At 31.1% G+C, this 6,771-nt stretch overlaps 1 long non-coding RNA gene across 2 annotated transcripts in view; it reads left to right on the plus strand.

Moving 5' to 3' along the window:
* Positions 1-1,297: 1,297 nt before the first annotated feature.
* LOC128250361 (uncharacterized) overlaps positions 1,298-6,771 on the plus strand; it is a 46,767-nt gene continuing 41,293 nt past the window's right edge. Inside the window, exon 1 of one of the 2 annotated variants that reach the window (XR_016237676.1) lies at positions 1,298-1,576. This is a non-coding gene — a long non-coding RNA (uncharacterized LOC128250361). The remainder of the gene's footprint in view (positions 1,577-6,771) is intronic. The other variant, XR_016237677.1, reaches the window with a different exon arrangement.

The following is a 6,771-nucleotide window of genomic DNA, read 5'->3' on the forward strand; positions in this document are numbered from 1 at the left end:
ATATATATATATATATATATATATATATATATATATATGCCACTACACATTCTTTATTTTCTCTCCTTGTTTCTTTCTGTGTTCCTCTCTGTCGAAGAGCGTAGGCTCGAAACGTCTAAAGACTTTTTCACTTCCGGAGCGTTAAACTAATACATCTGTTTGTTGTCTACACCCCCTGTTTTCGTCTTTTGTTTTGTTTTTGTTATTCTTTTATTTGTTTCAGTCATTTGACTTCAGCCATGCTGGAGTACCGCCTTTAGTCGAGCAAATCGACCCCCGGACTTATACTTTGTAAGCCTCGTACTTATTCTATCAGTATCTCTTGCTGAACAGCTAAATGACGGTGACGTAAAGGCACCAGCATCAGATGTCAAGTGATGTTGATGAGACAGACACAGACACACAAACATATACATATATATATGTGTGTGTGTGTGTGTGTGTGTGTGTGTGTGTGTGTGTGTGTGTGTTATTCTTAGACGAGAATATTATTGTACTGTCAATAATATTCTTGTTTAAGAATGATAAATTTGTACTCAAAAAAAGTATCGTGTAACCCATCAGATTAATATAAAATTACTTTTATTATAACTTAACATAACGTTTCAATATACAGCAGCGCATCCGGATGGCTTATTTCAAACGCCAACATCATCCAACCATGCAAATATTGACATATAGATGATGGCTCAATAATTTCACAATCAAATGTTGTAAGCAACTATCTGAGAATAAACCTCAAAAGCACCACCAACTAAATTTTACTTCGAAACGGTTTACATTGTGAAGAACACAACTCCAAAATATACAGAATGTTGTACCTTACGTAGGTCTGTTTGAGTGTATGTTTCTTGTAAGTTTTGCATCTCATATATTTCGATGCAATAACCATATTTTCCGTCGACGCTTGCAAACGGATTTTTAAAATAATCCAACCATTTTAACTGTTGTTAAAGACGTTATCATAAACTAACTCATAAAAAAAACTTTTCATTGCATCAAAAATAAAATTTACTAGAATATAGCCTATATATTTACTGAAAAATAAAGATAGTTTTCCGACTAAATAATAAGTTTTCTAGTAAGTGCTAAGAAGGAAAACACAAATAAATACTAATCTCCAACACACTCGTGTATTTATATGTTATGCGTTTCTGTGTAGATAATAACAGAAAAATATCATTGCAGTTATTTAGTGGGAATATCAGACTTTTAACAGCCAATAATTTAACAGATCATTTATAAGTACACACCCACATTTTGTGGCGTTTATTATCATTGGTTAATAAATGTACGAATCAATTTTGAGGAAAGATAGAATGCCGTGTGCTAAGTATATATGAACGTCTCAGAAATTAAGGTATAACTCTCTGGTTGAGATCTACTATAGATTTATTGTTAAAACCACTGCCGACTCTGACGTACCACCGGATAGCGACCACCACAATGGATTTCGCACAATTTTCCAGGAACATTTCGCGACGTTACTCCATTTCTTCTCTCATAGCTTTTGGATTGCTTCTCGTTCTATCCTCAGAATTCAAGGATAAGGAAAATGGAGCAGAAATCAGAACAAGTAAGGAAATTTATATACATACGCGTATGAGCGTCAGCGTCATCCCACTTTTCATCTCTGTGTGTGCATGCGTGTGTGTGCGTGTGTGTATGTGTGTGCGTGTGCGCGTTTGTGTGTGCTTGTGTGTACGTGGTCGTGGAACATGTGAGGTATTTCATTATCTCTCATGCTGTAAAAATTCTGTAATGATGACCATATTACAAATTTTCTTAAGAATCTACTTATTGTAATTGTTGTTAATGTTATTTGACGTAGAATATTTGCGACACTATTTCAAATTTGTTAAACTAAATCTATTGAAATTATTTTTCATGCAGAAAATTATTCCTGCAACCAGTATTGCGATATATATTGGCAAATAATTGTGATATTACAATATTAATTGATTAGATATCTGTGTGAGTGTGTGTGCGTGTGTATGAGCGTGTGTGTGTGTAAATGTGTGTGTATGGGCGTGTGTGTGTCTACGTTCGCATTTATAGATATATATCTTTTTATCTTTTAGTTGACTCAGTCATTAGACTGTGGGCATACTGGGACAGCGCCTTGAAAAGATTTTAGTCGAATGTATCGAACTCCGATATTTTTTATAAGCCTGCTACTTATTCTATCGGGCTCTTTTGCCAAATCGCTAAGATACGGGAATTTGGTGAGGAAGGAGCACAAACACAGACACAAAGACATATCCATATATATATATATATATATAACTATTGCTGCGTGGAAGGTGTTTATAAGCCATTTAAGAAACACACAAAAACCGTTAGATTCACTTCAACATTTAAATTTAATTTGTCAAAATATTTTCGTCGCTTTCAGACCGCGACCCGTTCACTGACAAAATTCCGTGCTGCATCTTAGAAAGTAACATTTAGTTCATGATATATATGTACGCATGTATGTGTGTGTGTATGTATGTATGTATGTATGTATGTATGTATGTATGTATGTATGTGTGTGTGTGTACATGTGTGTGCGTATGCATCTGTGTACATGCGTGTGCATGTGTGCATGTTTATACGCATGTATGTATGTATGTATATATGTATGTATGTAAATATGCACGTATGTACTTATGGATGTACATGAGTAATTAGGTAAGTGTGTAGACGTGTTTGTGTGTGCGTGTACATGTGTATGTACATGTGAATGATTATTCCGGAGCATATTCACCATCTACTTCAATTACTGCTCCCCATTTGCTTGTGAATAATCATTTAAAGATGTTTTAGTCAAATGTTGTTATTGTTTTTGTTGAATAAACTTTATTGAATAAAGCCGCAATAATTGTGCACCACCCTAATATATATATATATATATATATATATATATATATATATATATATATATATATATATATATATATATATATATATATATATATATATATATATATATATATACTATATATATATATATATATATATACTATATATATATATATATATATATATATATATATATATAGTTGGAATTTACAAAAAAAAAGACGAAGATGGGTGTGTAAACAGCAAACAGATATATCAGTTTAGCGCTTGGGAAGTGAGAAAGTCTTTTACGTTTCGAGCCTACGATCTTCGACAGAAAGGAACACAGAAATAAGCAAGGACATAAATGCAAAACATGGTGAAGGAAAATAGTTCGAGTAATAAGAAGAATGATCATGATTTCATTCAGTATTCATCACAAGTGTCCGACGAATGAGAACGGAAATCACTGAGTAAACGTTTTGTGAAAATTTTGCAGTTTATGTGTGTATGTGTGTGTTTGTGTGTATGTATCCATACGTACGTATGTATGTGTGTGTATACGTATATATATATATATATATATATATATATATATATATATATATATATATGAATGTATATAGTGTATATATCTATATATGTGTGTGTAAATGTATTTGTATGTATATATATATATGCATATATATATATATATATATATATATATATATATATATATATATATATATACACACATATATGCATAAACATAAATATATATACATATATATGCATGCATACGTACAAACGTACACATTTATGTGTGCATGTGTGTGCGTGCTCGAATGTATATACATATATACATATATATATATATATATATATATATATATATATATATATATATATATATATATATATATATATATATATATATATATATGAAATGTAACTACATGTGAATCGTTGGCGATTTTCTTCCTCCGTCTTCCTTACCGAAGATAAATAAAATACAAATGCTTACAATATCCGTAACCTGCGCGGATTTGGCAGAGCCCATAGCAACATCAAAGCCACCACAAATACCATTTTTAATCCAATATTGGTTTTCAAAGAAAGGCGGTGAGCTGGCAGAAACGTTAGCACGCCGGGCGAAATGCTTAGCAGTATTTCATCTGTCTTTACCTTCTGAGTTCAAATTCCGCCGCGGTCGACTTCGCCTTTCATCATTTCGGAGTCGATAAATTAAGTACCAGTTGCGTAATGAGGTCGATCTGATCGATTCGCTCTCACCCCACAAATTTCAGGCCTTGTACCTTGTACCTAGAGTAGAGACAAATATTGGTTTTCAAATTCTGACTATTTTTCTGGCAGTTTAAATAACATTAATTTTTTCCATACTTAGATTTGAGTTATTTCTCGCAAGCAATACACACACACGCACACACACATATATATATATTATATATTTATAATATATATATAGAAATTTAGAGAGACTTGATGTTTTATTAAAAGTAGTAGTGTTGATGGTGGCAGTGGGAGCAATAATAAGAGAGAGAGAGAGAGAGAGGGGGTATGTGAGAGAATGAGGGAGATGTAAAACTTTGTTTAACCATGTCTCTTTGGCAGAAATTCCTGGGGCCAACATACTGAACTAACATACTGAACACATTTTTGCTTTATTGTTTTGCTTTCTTTAATGCATATATATATATAAGCAATGTTAATTCTCTAAATGAAGTATTAACAGTAACTGCACGATAAAGTGTAGTATATTGTCACTTAAGTGTGGCTGACCCCTAGGGGTGGATGTTACTGTTGCTTTTAGCCCCAGGAGGACATCTCCTCCAGCTGGCTTATATATATATATATATATATATATATATATATATATATATATATATATATATATATATATATATATATATATATATATATACACATATACATAAAATACACTTTAATTGAAATAGCTTCCCCAAAATTAAGCATGTCTATCTATACTATTATGGAGAAAGATGCTTGTTAATTCGGTGTTTAGCAATTACTAAAATTACTTAAAGAAACCAATTATCAAAGGGTTGACCGTCTGAAAATATCTTTATAAATTCATGTTCTAAGAAATTTCCTATGATTTCGATTTCTCAAGGTTATTGAATTTTTTAACTCCAATTTCTCGCAAATTTAAATATTCATTGCGTTCACTGCAGAGTGTTCCATTTTCATTTGCAAAGTCTCTCAATATCACTTTTAATGTTTTCATTTTAAGTTTTAATTTGCTATTTGGAAAACCGACAGTTTATTCTATTAATGTATACGTAATGTAAAAACATTATTTATTGAATGAATTTTTAAAAAAATACCCGTATAATCATTGTAAAAAAATTTTTAAGTGATTTTGTTGTTATGATTGATTGGAACGCCTTAACTATCCAGACCGGTTTTAGCCATTTTCCTTTTTAACTTAAAACAGGTCAGTTTCAAAGCGACGAAAATATTTTGACACAAATGAAATTTAAATGTTGAAGTGAAACTGTTTTAGTGTGTTCGTGAATGGCTTACAAACATCTTCCACGCTGCAACTGTTTTTATTTTGTTTTTTTTTTTGTTTCAGCACACGATCTCAGATCATGTCACTTGCTATGCAAGTACATCACCGTAATTTTTTTTTTTTAATCACTGTGGATAAATATCAGCAATGACCTTCTCAGACTCTCCAAATATTCTTAATCCACAGAAAGTATTTTTTCATTCGACGAATTATACATTTAACTTGACAGTTGATTATTATTATAAAACCTTGACATTTTATGTATTGTATTAATAATTGCTTTCTTAAACGTAAAGATATTTCTACTTTTTCCTATTTTATTTTATTTACATTTTTAAATATTAGGATACGTTTTTTTTTTAATTTTCAAGACCTGAAGAGTGTCCTCATTCTGAGTGGAACTTATCTTGATCGATTTATTGTAAATTGCACAGATCTTTTCCACTATTATGTGGCCACGAAACGCGCGTAGTCTATTATTCACTTTCGTTTTTATAAATTTACTAAACTGAATTTTTAATCTAATATTTTCTAGATTTTATGGATTATAAATTCTTTTGGATTTTATAGTTTTTTAAATCAGTATTTTCAAGAGTACGTTTTTGTTGATGGTGTCTGATCTCCTTCATTGTTTGAATTGCATCTTGGTGGTTCTTCTCTAAATTATTAATATATTTTTCATTATAAAATTCAATTTGATATAATTAAATTGAATATCCTAGTAAGTTCCCCTAATATTATAATACATATATATATATATATATATATATATATATATATATATATATATATATATATATATATATATACATACATACATATCTTTATATACAGGGGTTGGACAAAATAATGGAAACACCTACCATCATAGCATGATAATTTTGAAATATCTATAAAACCATCAAAAGCTTGTTTATTTTTATGTTTTTTTTTATTTATTATAAGTGTTGCTCAATGTGTTTTTCTAAAATTGCTGCTTCTTTTCAGATATCAGAAATAGATAATTAAAATTCATTAAAATTATAGATCTATCGGACTTTCAAAGAGGTCAAATTGTTGGTGCTCGTATGGCAGGCGCTAGCGTAACGAGAACAGTCGAAATGTTTGGTGTATCAAGAAGTACTGCCCCGAAAGTAATGACAGCCTTTGAGTAGAGAGAAAAACCTCCTCGTCGGAACAAAACTCCGGAAGGAAACCAAAACTTTCAAACAGGGATTGTCGGACTCTTACATGAATTGTTACAAAAGATCACAAAAGTACAGCTCCCAAAATTACTGCAGAGCTAAATGACCACCTCGATAACCCAGTTTTCACAAAAATTATTCGTCGGGAGCTGCACAAAGCCGGATTTCATGGGAGGGCTGCAATCGGAAAACGACTACTTTCAAAAACAAACCTTGCAAAGCGTTGAA

The sequence above is a fragment of the Octopus bimaculoides genome, chromosome 20 (assembly GCF_046866305.1).
Source record: "Octopus bimaculoides isolate indiv1 chromosome 20, ASM4686630v1, whole genome shotgun sequence".
NCBI classification, from domain to species: domain Eukaryota; kingdom Metazoa; phylum Mollusca; class Cephalopoda; order Octopoda; family Octopodidae; genus Octopus; species Octopus bimaculoides.